The sequence below is a fragment of the Sardina pilchardus genome, chromosome 3 (genome assembly GCF_963854185.1).
Source record: "Sardina pilchardus chromosome 3, fSarPil1.1, whole genome shotgun sequence".
Taxonomy (NCBI): domain Eukaryota; kingdom Metazoa; phylum Chordata; class Actinopteri; order Clupeiformes; family Clupeidae; genus Sardina; species Sardina pilchardus.
The window spans coordinates 34054453-34068106 of NC_084996.1; positions in this window are offsets into that span (position 1 = coordinate 34054453).

Genomic DNA, 13654 nt, shown 5'->3' on the forward strand with positions numbered 1-13654 from the left:
CTTTACATACTTTTTCCCTTCCTCTAGAAAAACCTTTGGTAGTGGCTATTAAGTAGGCTTTTAGGCCAATAAAAAAATTACATTAATCCCTCTAATGAATGAGTGCTATGCTCACAGCTGTTCTGTTGACAGCTCTTCAGGCATGTATGATTTAAGCAAGAGGCTCAATCCATCCAGAGCTCAAGAGCATTGTTCTGTGTGCTTCAAAATGACAGCTGTGCCACTTCTGAAGTATTCAGGAAAGCAATGGGCCTCAAGTATTGACGTTTAACATTCAACAAATCAGACCAACAATCCGGGTGCGCCTGGTGGATACAGGGTGAAATCTAAACGCCGGCAGATTGGGCTGGGTTTACCCAGTCTAGCTTTTGGCATCAGGACTGCTAGTGCATAGGGTCAAATATGTTGTGCTATGCCCCTGGTTATAACATACTGTAAATATAATGGATATTTATACAAAGCATAATTATAATTGTTTATAATTATAGTGGGCCTATATATTTGTTTTGAGACTTCAAAGCTTAACTGACATGACATATCCCATAAAACCATAAATCCATAAAATCATAACTGACATGACATGTTCCATGAAATGGGCTGCCACATGGGGATGCATGAATACCCCATAAAGCATCTACATGTGAAACATGTAAATAAACATGGTAATTATTGAAACCCAACACATTTTATTGTGCTGCTCTAATCCATGAATGTAACCATTAGCGGTCGCCTCTACACCCATACTAACCCGAGGTCGCTCACAGCCACATCATCTGCAAATGATCTAATGGTCTGATGGTGGAGCAGGACGTGGGGTCACCAACCCTCCACCCAATCCTACAGTTGCGCTGAATATACTGGAGCATGCTTTGATAACTCATCCATGTAGAAGTAAGAAGTGAGTGTCCTGTAGAGAAATATTGAGACTTTATCTGTATTTTTCCTGGCTACAAACGCATGGTTAGGAACATAACGTTGGTTCTCTGAAGGGGAATACGAGACATTGACCAATGGGAAGTCATTCTCAGATGATGCCATCGATCTGATTTTCAAATACCTGGCCACTGTCTATATAAAGGTGCACCGCAGAAAACTCTGAGCGTCCCCAGAACTTCCTCACTTTTAAAGATTATTTTTTTGGGCTTTTTATGCCTTTAATTGGATAGGACAGTAGAGAGTATGACAGGAAGCGAGAGGGAGAGAGAACTGGGGTGGGATCCGGAAAGGACCACGGGGCGGGAATCGAACCCGGGTCGCCGGTGTGCGGTGCAGGTGCCCCAGCCAGTTGCGCCACGGCTGGGGCCTAGAACTTCCTCACTTGATCTGGGTATGACGTTAACTTGGAGGTGGCCTTGTGGGCAAGATTTAGGACAACACAAAGGGGCTATCAGTCAGATAATATTTTGTATCATTATTATTCAGGCAGCATGAAGCCCTGGCCATTATCACATCTTATCCCAGCTTAGCCTATGCAGCAGTGAGAAGACCTAGCAGCCTCTGGTAGTAGTGCGTAAGAGTCCACCTCCCACCTCTCTCCTCCCTCCTCGGTCTTGCCTCCTCTGATTGCAATCAGATGAATGGGATGTCCTCGATGGTGTTTGACTCTGAATGATTTCCGGGGCACGAGCTGGAGGACCGAGGAGAGGGGCCGTATGCAAATAGAGGGTTGAGAAGAGCCCAGTGTGTTCCAGGTGCACAGCACTACATAAGCATGGACAGGTCTGCTTGGCTATCAGTGAATGCTATAGCCTCTGAGGTGGCTGAGGGTTGCTGTTAGGTGATGCTGCAGGATCACTAGAGAGCTGGCCATCACCATTCATATCCAAAACATTTAGAGTGTGAATGCCGTCAAGGCCAGTGCTGCGTGAGCCCTGACAAAGCAGGTCTCAGCCACAGCTGGTGCTACCAGCCAGGGGATGTGTAGCATTTCAGTGGAGCAGTCCAGCACATGCGAGTCAGCCTGGGGCCTGTCACCAGCACTGGGGCCGGCCACAGCTTCCTCCTCTTGTGCAAGGGGGGAAATGTGAACTAGTGCACCAGCGCTTCCAGAGGGCAGAACTCCAGACAAGTGTACAGTATGGGTGAAGAACGACGCCCCACTACACGTCACATGGCGCACTAGTGAGTAAAACCACCTCAAGGAGGACGTAGCTTTCCGATGTGGTCTCACACAATGTGGTGCGAAGTGCAGAGTTTGGGCTCCATCTTGGCACAGTGGGGGCATAAGGTGGGTGAGCATGGAGCCACCTGGGCACACGCCTGAGGCATGCTGGTCTGATGCAGGGATAGCCAGGCTGTCTGGAGCTAAGCAGTCACAGCAATCTGACTGCTGCCATACTTACTTCTGATATTTCAAACATGTTGTGCCTTTAGAAAGGCTTGATGTGTTAACCTTGACGGAGGCTCTTTGTTGGTTTTGCTTTGGACCAAGATGGGGAGAAGCTGGAGAGGCTCGGGCAGGGAAGGGTGGAGTTTGGTTTGTTTGGTGCGCTGGAACTCACTGGCAGGTTGGCGTCTTCAAGTGTAGGTCCAAGATTTCATGATCGCTGAGTAACAGCAAGACTGAAAGAGAACAGCACTTTATCACTGAGGCACCTCCATGTGTTCTGTTCGCTGTCGTTCACTTGCATTCAATATAAGACAGTTGAGGGACTATTGGAAATGAGGTGATAATTGCATGCTATCACACGTACCCTGTTTCTTTGCCATGCTTATACTGTCTGGTTGCCTTACTGGCGACTGAAACAACAATGGCCTCCATCAGATCACTGATATGGATAATTGAATGGCAGCCATTCAGGCATAACAGTTCTATTGAAGGGCATTAGACAGGGAGCACATCAATTAATTGACAGCCCTTACCTTGGATCACCCTACCTGACTCTGAGCACCTCTGAGTCACTGCATTTTTCCTCTTATGCCTTCCCCTCGGCTGCAAATGCTTTGCTAGAAAAAAGCAATATAACCACTTTATAATTTTATAAGAACTATTAAGCAACCTTGTTCTTATTTACTATAAACAGTTAGGCCTATCAATCACTACAAACAGTAAGTATTTCTAGTCTTAATTTGAACCACATATCTGAAAAATTATGTTTTTTCTAAAAATATATATATATACATTTTATAATTGTGTGTTGTTGTGCAAGTTCCTCTTTCAAACAAGCACACTTGTTCTCGATGTTGTCTTCCTCTGGTTGAAAACAAGGAGAGTCCGTAACGATTCTGCAGCCACCGAGTTCATTTCTCGGCCCCTTGGATTGATTAGCTCTCTGCGTGCACCTCCAACAACTATTGGAGGGCTGCTAATTCATCATCCAGGCCAATAATGAAGGCAAACCCCAGAGGAAGGAGCCAGTGCTGTTCATTTTGCCCATACTGATGGAGTCCTCTTTTAAACTTGATAATAAGAGCACAGGAGCAACAATAATGTGAATAAACACATGCATGGTAATTAAGACCACTTAAACACTGATCAGCGTAATGCATAACAGTGCTGTTGTCATGGCAACATAGAGACTTTTGACATCTAGGGCATAAAATGTGCTGAAATTACCTCATAAATGTACGCAAAATATACTCATCAAGCACAGTTAAACAAGGTGTGTTCATAACATTAAAGAGCTTAAGTGGGGTTATAGCTTTGCTTGTGTTGTAACCTAAAGCAAAAAATTCAATTCACAATGCATTGGAAATCCAGGAATGGCGGCTGATCCTGCGACTAGTTCATATTCTGTTCAGGCATGTTCAAGCCTGCCCGGCAACCACACACACAGAGTCGGATGGACTCAACTCAAGCAGCACATGCAGCAGGTGCTGAGTCTCATTTGTTCTCGTCACATTGATACTAAGCCTCCAGGCAGAGGGGGGAAACTGTTTGTTTATGAGTGTGTGTGTGTGTGTGTGTGTGTGTGTGTGTGTGTGTGTGTGTGTGTGTGTGTGTGTGTGTGTGTGTGTGTGTGTGTGTGTGTGTGTGTGTGTGTGTGTGTGTGTGTGTGTGTGTGTGTGTGTGTGGTGTGTGTGTGTTGGTGTGTGTGTGTTGGTGTGGGTGGGTGGGTGTGGGGGGTGTGTGAAGCATGATGTGGTCTTGTGTTTTACCTTTGCCTCTTGAGAAACAATGCTGTGGCATCAATATTTCAGAGAGAAGGAATTGTGATGTTAGAAGATGTTTTCATGGGTCCATATCAGACTTGGGGGTATGTGAGTATCGTTGCATTTCTGTGTGTGTGTGCGTGTGCGTACGTGTGTGCGTGTGTGTGTGTGTGTGTGCGTGTGCGTGTGCGTGTGCGTGTGCGTGTGTGTGTGTGTGTGTGCGTGTGTGTATGCTGGGTTTCCAGGAGAAGCAAGGGAAATGGCTCAAGAAAACAATAATAGCACAACACAGATGTACAGCAGGAGCTACAACTTGTTTGCTTCTATGCCATCCTGAGTATCGGACAAGGAGAAAACTGTGTGTGTGTGTGTGTGTGTGTGTGTGTGTGTGTGTGTGTGTGTGTGTGTGTGTTGAAGTGTGAAGCATGATCAAATATTGACATGGTGATTGCTAACAACAGCAGCAACAGTGGCGGCGCGGCTATCTCGCACACGATTATTCTAACAGCATTGATTCCTTCCAGGCCAGAGATGTGGCCCCCTGACCTCCCTGCTGGAGCAGCAGCACCGGGGCATCAATATTGCATGGGCTGTGGAGAGAGGCCCTGATGAAGGCCCAGTTAAGGCCACACGTGATTGACAGGACGTGGATGTTTTCATGCCATGGGGGTGTATATGTTTGTGTACAGTATGTGTCAGTTTGTTGTGTGTGAGTATTTGTGTTTGTGTTTTTGTGTGTGTGTGTGTGTGTGTGTGTGTGTGTGTGTGTGTGTGTGTGTGTGTGTGTGTGTGTGTGTGTGTGTGTGTGTGTGTGTGTGTGTGTTGTGGGGTGGGGGGTGGGGGGTCGATTGGGGTGCATCACTAAGAAACAAGGGAAGGAAGGAAACGGCTCAAGAAAACAACCATGATTCACACTCGGTAATTATTTTCCGTATTAGAATGTCTGTTGTTTTTAAGTAACAAGATGTTAATTAGCAAGATGCCAATGGCTGATTTATCTTAGAGGAGTTGAACGTTATTGAATTATTCATGTTGGAGTGCAATGAAAACATGTCACGAATGGAGGCAGTGTGTGTGTGTGTGTGTGTGTGTGTGTGTGTGTGTGTGTGTGTGTGCTATGTGTGTAGAGCTGCTGCTGTGTTGCCAGTGGGAGATCAAGATGCTACGAACCTTCGAGCGAGATCGACCCCAACAAGACGGAGCAGGGCAGTGCTTTGAGGTCTGTGTGGTCACATTACTCAGTGTCAGTGAGGTCACTCTTTGATTTTGGTGAAAGGCTATTGGTATGCGTGCGTCATATTCAAACCCCTCCAATCCATGCTTCTGAGGCAGTGTGTTAATTGTTTATGCCTTGATCTGAGCCAACATGTTGGTTTCAGTTTTACAGAGCCATGACTGGGTATGAAGTCCAGAGGGGTTTTTGGAGTGGACTCACAGTACAAACAGTAAAGAGCACGGAATATGACCAAAAAGTGTTGGAAAGGAACTGCAGACCAGAACTACCAACACATCCCAATGCTGTACACTTGCTGAACTAACTCAACTGTAACATTTGACAATGTGAAGCTGAGTTCAGGGAGGCAAGAGGGGCTGTTGTTCTAACCTTATTGCAGTTCCAGGCCCTCTATGGGTGGGGAAGAGAGCCAAACACAACACAGCACTCCAGGCCAGAAAAAGAGATGATCTGTCACTTCACAGGCCCAAATGAAGAGGCATGGGGGTTCTGTGAGGAGGGCCAGACCCAAGATAGAGTAAAGCCATGACGCGCGTGTCACTGCGCAGTATTGTCTGTGCTGTATAGAGCAGGGCGGTGAGACTGAGCCAGGCGGAGAGCGGCCCACAGATGAGAATGGAGGAAGGGGACAGAAGGGCATCCTCATTGGCTGTGGAACAAAGCCATGCTTCCTCATCAGACAGCCAGACTCTTCATGAGTGCACTCCCAGAGACGGATGGGGAGAGATGGAAATTCAAATGAGCTGTGCTCCTCAAATAGGAAACTCTCAGGTGGGGGAAATGGAATTCAATTGTTACGTGACGTGATTATAGACACTAGGGCCAGCTGAGATATCCGGACAGAATTGCACGCTACAAGCTCAAAGCTGACTTGAGCTCAGCAGGAATGGAACTAGGCAAGGCCGTCAAAGAGCACTCGTACACCTGCGACTTCAGAATGTGATAATGCAAAGATAGCAATGAGCCTTGACTGCAGATGACTAACACTCAGAGACCTGGGCTATTTTAAGGCAGGTACATACAGTACACGCTTTGTGTTACTTTCTATCCAGGAGTTTTATATTAGTCTGGGTATTAAGGAAAACATTAATTAAATAGCTACACTCAAGGAAAACCTTGACTCTAGTTTATGACATAGAAATGAGTATGTGAATGGCCTTTTCAAACTAAAACCTTCAGTGCTCAAATGAAAAAAGAAATCCTTTTCAAAACAACATGTACATTACTGATGCAGTCAATTTTCAATTTTCAAAGGAATAAAAGAGCGCCATTAAAATGGGGGAAAACATTTGGGGACTGCATTTATGTTGTCTTTACTTGTACTCTGCACAATGACAAAAAGTTTAATCTAAACAGTCGGTAATTGCACAGCCTTGAATTTTAGCAACGCTACTTAATTAGATATGACAAAATAGATTTTTTAAATGGCTATAGGCAGGTTTTCAAATGGTTTGTAGGGGACCATCTTTGGGTCATTTGGATCTTGGTTGAAAACAATACTAAAACAATGTAGTTGGAACAGGACAGTGCCTATAAAAAGTATTCACCCCTCTTAGATATTTCCCCTTTATTGGTTTTTAGAGTCTTGGTCAATTTAATTTGGCCTTTTCACAATCATTTACAAAAATACATTCTTTAATGTGAAAGTGAAAGTAGATGTCAACAGAGTACTGTAATGTTGATTAATTAAAAATATATAACGCAAAATAAGCACTTTTGACCCGCAATTAAAGCGAGGCCGCATGGATCTCAGTTAGGCTTGCATATCTGCTGCCATTTTTCTCAATTTTGATTTGCAAAATTGCTCAAACTCTGTCAGGGGGATCAGGTGTGAACAGCTCTTTTCAAGTCCAGCCACAGATGTTCAGAATCACAGGATTGAGGTCTGGGTTTGGACTTGGCCACCTTAACCATATCTATAGTTTTCGCTGTATGCTTTGGCTCATTGTCTTGCTGGAATGTAAATCTTCTCCCAAATCATAGTTCTCTTCCAGACTAAATCCGATTGTTCCCTATTCTATATATTTTGCTCAAATCATTTTTGCTTTACCTTTACAACCCTTTAGGACCTATTATCGCCACGGCATGATGTTACCACCACCATGCTTGAAATTAGGGATGATGTGTTTGCCTTTGTGTGATGTGCAGTGCCTGGTGTCCAATACCAGGAAACAGATACCTTTGTTTAACAAGATAGGCCAAAACTAATCTGAATCCAATTGTAAAAATATAATTCCCACATCATAACAGCCTGATCATTTTTTTAAAATATTCATTAGGTCATTCATTCAGTAGTTTCAAAGTGATCATTTTCAGTGAAGGGTGTTTTTTGGCTGAAGCATTTCCAATGGGTTTTAATCAAGCTTCACCACTGAACTGAACTGAGCTTTTGATCAACAGATGCTCATCTGGACCATTCAGTCTCTTCATCCGCGTTTGTTAAGCTCATCTCATTATTCATTATTGATACATGCCAGCGTCTAGCACAGCAGGAGATGCACTTGTGGGACTTGTGTGCTACATTTTCTGACAATTTGTTTTGCTGTAAGGGCCAACAAACAGAGATCCCAAATGTCATCATTTAAGAGACAGTAAATCAGTGTGGCTGATTGCTTGTTCTTGTCTGGCTGAGTACTGTGGGAACACATGCAAATACTGTGGCGGCTACCCTGGCATCGTCTTCTCATGGGCATCGTCTGGCAGATGGCAGTGGGATTTCATTGGTTTTAATTTGTACATTCCTAGTTGGAGTTGCGTTTGACAGGGGTGCTTACATTGTCGGTTAAAGGAACAATAAAGGAATATGACTCCCCTATACAGAATGGCCAATTTGATCTAACACAAAAAGAAGCACTTTGGCATCCTTTTTTGTCTCCCTAGTGAAATGATGTATTGTGCATGTTACATGTAAGCAGTTCAATTTAGCATTTTCTGTTAGACTAGTACCTGGATATAAGTTCATATGTAGATTTGGCTAGCATGCCTGTCTATTATATTAATCCCTGGATTCATCTGAAAATAAATCCCTACAGCTTCTGGCAGGCAGCATCACATGGACTTGTTCCTCCAGTTGGTTTTGTCTCACAGAAAGACCCCCCTGAAGCAACCTTGAAAATGGAACAGCCTGACTGAGAGGAGTATTTTCTTAACAGGAGGTTACAATACTCTTCACACCTCCTCCAGTAGGCCTACCAAAAGTGATGATGGGAGATGTTTTTTTCTCGAACTAAAAGCCCCGCTGGCCTTTTTCCGACAGACAGCACTTGTGTAGTGTGGAGGTGAGTCATGGCCTCACCTTTGACACTCTCCCCATGTGTGTGTACATACTGTACTGCACTGTGCCGCTGAGTGGGCTCCCAGGCTGTGGCGTGGACAATAGGTCACATAAGTGCTGTAGGCTCATGGATTAAAGTTTTCCGTCATATGACGGATTTCCGTCAACCGGAGGCGCTAGAGGTCAATCATGAGATTGATGCAGATCCGGGGAGAACTGCGTTGATGAACATTAGGCTACTACTAGGCTACTACCACTATTAGGCTGCTACTACTAATAATCATCATCATCATCATAATGATACAATAATAAACGAGAGAAAGGCCAATTGAAACAGATGAAAGAACAGTCTTGATTTATAGCCTAGGCTACTTTGGAGCCGCATGCTTAACAGCCTATTAGGCTTTTGTAGGTTAAACAAGCTTTGCAGAAGTTCAGGAAAGCTGTCGTTTTTTCGGTTTAATTAGTCTATGATTTGGGCTAATTATTCTTCATAAAAATAAAATGAAAATAAACAGTAGTTTCGCCAGTTGTAATAGTAGGCTAAGCTATAGAATAGCTTCAGGACAGACATCCACGCACTAGCTGCGCAAAGTTCTGCGTTGTTTGCGATGACTTCTTGTCCGCACTTGCTAGTTCCCCGATCTCATCAAATTAGACTACTTAGAGGTCGGCAGTGTTGGGGAGCTTAAAGATGAATAGTCAAAAAGAACATGGATATAGCCTACTTTCGGTCATTATTAATAGAGTCGGGTGCGCCCGAAACGCAGAGACAGACAACGGAAAAGTGTGTGTCTGCGCCGCGCCACGCCACTATTAGGCTATCCTACTGTTTAGTTTAACTGCTAATTTCTCTAAAAATAATTATAATAAGCCAACAAGGTTAATTTATACAATTCAAAAGGATCCAGTAGCTTAGGCTATGTCTATACTGTTATGCCTATACTATGCCTAATTTGTTTTCTTCAAAGGGAAAGTCGTAGGTCCGCTTCCAATAAACGAAACTTATATAATAGGAGTCCTATGACTGACGCGTGTTCTTATAAAAACGTCTTGTCTTCCAGTTAATATTCTTGAATGTTTATTGTAACAAACAGCACAGTTCTCATACAATTGACACGACCAACACGGTCAGAAATACCGTGGAATTCCTAACATTTCTGCCGTGCATCACGTTCTCACCCAACAACTAAAACGTCTTAAAGTGACATGCACCTTTAATTAAACAACATGTCACCTAATCACACTAAGTAAAGTTACACCAAATTATATCCTGACATCAGAAAACATCAGAATTCTTTAGCATATTACATTTCAAATCAATTATTCCAAATCTTCAATAACAGAGGCCTATCTGACGGTTAACCTATGGCTGTGAGTTTTAATTGTTTTCATGCATGTCTGATAACAGATGAGGAATGTTTTGGAGACATACATGCATTTTAGGCATAATGCTGGCCCTAATCTCTGACTGAAAGTGCACAGAATTTATGCATTTACATAACAGTATTTAATAAATATTCTCGGGGGTGACAGTGACACCCCCCAACCCCCTATTTTTTTTGGGGGGGGGGGGGGGGGGGGCGGCCAACAGGCTATGGCCGGCCCTCGGAGCACTCTTAATAAGCAACAGTATTGAATAGCTAGGCCTACTTTAAAATGTGTTACTTGTAAACAGAGGGTACAATTAGTCTGTATGGCCCTATTTTATGTAGGTCTACGCTAAGGCCCTTTGATTTGCCTCACTTGCGTGTGTCAAATTTTTTTTGGACAAAAATTTTTCAGTCAGATGAGTTTTTTTCACTTTAATCCATGGCTGTAGGACGTTTCACACACAGCATGCGCGTTGTGGACCTCAGAGCTGTGAGATTCGGCCCTTGGTGCTGGTCTCAAATGATCTGATCTGCTCTCTGTCGTGTGTAATTGAACTGTCAGACAGACAACAGGTATTTGATGGATTCCCACCTAAAAGAAGAAGAAGAAAAATCAACACATATAAACAGTGGACATGGATAAACAGTATGTCTGTCACCCAAGATGACCATACATGCTATCTGCTATTGACATGCCAGTGGCAGCTTAAATGTGTCATTTGCCTTCTCTGGTTATTTACAGTGGGTAAATGTAACTATGTCAGAAGTTTGTTTCTGGCTTTTATCCAGACTAAGCTGAGATTATTTCTGACATTTATCTACATCAAACGCCAGAACCAGTGGGGAAAAAAACTGACTGGTTACCATAGCAATTGACTTCATAAACATTGAATCTGTTGCCAGAGTACAATGCAGTGGCCTACCTCCTGATTGTGGATTGCTATAGCTTTCAAGGTAACACATTGCGTGCAGAGAATGCAGTTGGAGGCATCAGAATAAACGGGCAGACGTGTGGCAAAGAACATGGCAGCGTCTTATGTGTGTGAACAGGAAGAGCTGAAACGAGCCGCATGAGAGATCACAGAGCATGGACCAAAATCACTGGCAAATGATGCTGTAGAAAAGAAGCAAAACCTATAAAGACATCTTGCTAAGACGCTTTAAGACTAGCCTAAGAGGCGGGTGTGATAAGTGGCGAGAGTCAGTCTGCACTATCTGCAGTGACGACGACCAATTTGGCTATGCAAATAAATCACGAATGAACCGATCGTCATGGTTGTTCAATTATTATTTTGTCTGTAATTCATTCAGATGACAATTTTATCCAAAAGAAGCCACAAGCGAGAGATAACATATAAATGTGTCAGCACTGATAGAAGATAGAAGATAGAGCATATTTTATGGATTCACCATCTCTGATCTGGCTGGCTCTTAAATGCCCAATGGTGAGCTGCTGCAAGACAAGACTACAAATCATCACCTGGATCTGGGCTAGGCCTACTCACCCACTGGGCTACTCATGTATGTTATGTTAAGGACAGGTGTGTGTGTGTGTGTGTGTGTGTGTGTGTGTGTGTGTGTGTGTGTGTGTCTGCGTGTGTCACTGGGTGTGAGAGTGATACAGAGAGAGAGAGAGAGAGTGGGGAGTATGTGTGCCATTCCTTCTGGAACCTTTTGGAACAAGCTGACATTTTGCAAGGTTTTCTGGGAATAACAAAACTTGTACACCTTGTCACCTATTATTCTGTTTTCGTGCCTTCACAAAAGAATTTCAACAAAAAAGGTGATGCTATTTGTTACAGAACACTGCAAAAACAAGACCAATGAGAGGAGAATACAATATGACCACCATGATGATTGTAGATTTGGGCACCTAAAGAGCATAATGTACAGCTATACATCTAGGTTCAGTCAACACTGGAAGGACTTGAGACTTTCATTACTCTACCTCAAACTGAAGTCCAAACATCTGGAGAAAGAGTAGTGTTCCAGAGACATGAAGCTTGTGAAGCAATTCTAAATAGTGGCTTGAGGATGTATAGTATGAAAGGTCAAAGTAACAAAAAAATAAATAAAAAGTAAAATCATATATATGTCATATCACCAAGTATCAAATTTAGATCTATCAACGATCATAAAATGTAATCTAATTTGAAGTTTAAATCAATGTCATTTATTTTTGTTACTTTGACCTTGTATAGTGGTGATTGAGTTTATTCTGTCCACTAAGACTTTAAACTAAAGGATAATTGCTGTTGAGATATTTCCCTCTGTTGAAGATAATGAAGTTGTTGGAAGATCTACACAAAATATAATTTATGCTGATTTCACAGGATCTATTCAGGAGAAGCCATAGATTTTAAATGGATAATATATTATGTAATTGGATATTAGTCATCACCATAGTTTAACATGTAGATTTCCCTCTTCTCTTCCTGGAAATAAAGTGATTCTTGGGATGAATAAAGTATTATTTTTTCATTTGGTCTCGTCTTAGTTTGGTGCTTTGGAATAATTTTGTCAAAACGTTTTGTTTTAGTGGTTATACAAACAGATTTTCACAGGAGTGAATTTCACAGGAAATGAAGGAAGGGTATTCATGAGGACCGTAAACACTAGCGGGAGATTTATTTAAGAGCCTTGCTTCAGTAAGTAATTTTTAATGACTTGCAGAGAGCTTGCTAAAGTGGTTCATCCTAAATACCCATGCCAAGAGAATCTTTACTACCAATATCTCATACGGACGAAGGATTACTGCAGCAATGCAGAATATAATACTTCAAAAGTATGATACTGGAAAAAATCCCAGTTAGTGCTTATAAGGTAAAAGCCCAAATTATAATAAATGACCAGATTTGATAAGACAGAATATCTGCATCGAATTTCCTTGACTTAAGGAGGCTTCTTTCTCCTCATTATTTCCCCCCTCTCTTCTTGATACTCATGTACTGAGTTTGATCCTTCAATAGATCCTTCAATAGAAAACTCTAATGCTCTTCGCTTTTCAATTAAGCTGCAGTGAGCCCAACATTGTGTTCAGAAATTAATTGCCTAGTGCAAGCGAGGCCCTTTGGGTGCCCACAGCAAAGATCCTTCAGGCTTCATCATTGGACTGCACACCAAAAGAGTGCACCATGGACAAAACACGCAGACAGCTAGCTATAGAAAACACCTGTCTGGGAATAGGACTCGCCTCAAACAGCATCCACTATGCAGTCTGTACACATAGTCTGCAATGTCTGGGCCAAAAGCACAAAAGAAAAAAGGAGGAGAAGAGAGAGAAGTTAGCTCTTCAGCTGGAGGCGGCATCAAGGCATTAGTAAAGAGGCTCTTTGAGGCAATGTTGAGAACCATCAGGGGTGTGCATGCCACCTGCCTATGGGAGCCCTCAGCTTTTCATCAGCACTCTTCAGATCCAGCCCCTTAGCGCTGTCTCCAAACCCCACTCGCACACCTGAGCTCTCCCCACTCGGAGCACTATACCTGATGAGAGAGAGCGGTTGAAAGCAGAATGCAAATCACAGACATCTGAATGACGCAGACATTACAATTCAGTTCAAAATGCACATAATGTGTAGATAGTTTGTACTCCCCATCACCCCAAATGGCAAATGAATTTACTGCTATTATACATTAAAATACAGTAACATTGTCCTCTCACCGCTGCTTTTTATCCTGGAC